The following is a 1,120-nucleotide window of genomic DNA, read 5'->3' on the forward strand; positions in this document are numbered from 1 at the left end:
TTCTTTTGGAAAAAGGAAAGAAACTGCTTTCCTCTTATGTCTATTTCTTACCATTCACCTTGTTTGAACTGCTTAGGTAAGATGATTTTGTAACTTTTATGTCATCCATTGCCATCACGATAATAAAATGTTAAGTCTTAACAATTTATTTTATTCTGTTATTTGCAGTTTGGCACACTGATATATTTGTAACAAAATTGTGGTTTGGTCCAATGCCTTTCGAATGTGCAACCAACCCAACCGCTGAGCTTTTTGGGTTGCCTGCTATTGCAGGAAAGGGAGAATTGCAGGTGGTAATGCACTTTTGGAGTCGTGTATACATGACGGCCTGTTGACGATTTTGCAGATAGGATGTGAAAAAACTTTTTGCTTGCATAGAGAAATTAAAAGTCGTTAGATTTTGCAACAGTACATCATGGTCTACCAAATCAAAGAATTTTGAAAAGTTAGTATAGATCACATCCACTTGACCTCCTCTATCGAATTCATTTGCAATAAAATCTGTAATAATGGCTAAATTAGTAGATGTTGATCTATTCTTTAAGAAACCATGCTGATATACTGACATGACGGGTTTTTACATGACACATTATCCTCTTGAATATTACTTGCTCAAACACCTTGGCAAATGCTGATAAAATAGAAATAGGCCTAAAATTCTGTATATTCTTCGCATCACTAGATTTAGGGATACGACAAAACTATGACTTCTTTCCACTTGTCCGGAAACACGCTTGTTTTTAATGACATATTTATAATTGTATGTAGAGGATGCTTAAGAATGTCTATACAACCCTTAAGAATGTACGGTGGTATACCATCCGATCCACACGATTCTTGGTTTTCAACATTCTTATGGCTTCCTCAACATCCTCTAGAGCGATTTCATTTAAGAAAAACATATCCAATGTTTCGTAAGCTGTCTCATCAGGCATGAATCTATTTGTATCATAATGCGCTCTTCCATTACTATAAAACCGAATTAAAATAGCTAGAAAATCTTCTGCAATATCATTATTGTTTCTCGGTTCCTTACTATTATACGTAAGGAAGCCTGTAGAAAGATGCCTATTTTTACTTTTATAAAATTCCAGAATTGACTAGGATCCCTCTCTACCAT

Source organism: Thermobia domestica, chromosome 13 (genome assembly GCF_964235325.1).
Source record: "Thermobia domestica chromosome 13, izTheDome1.hap1.1, whole genome shotgun sequence".
Lineage (NCBI taxonomy): Eukaryota > Metazoa > Arthropoda > Insecta > Zygentoma > Lepismatidae > Thermobia > Thermobia domestica.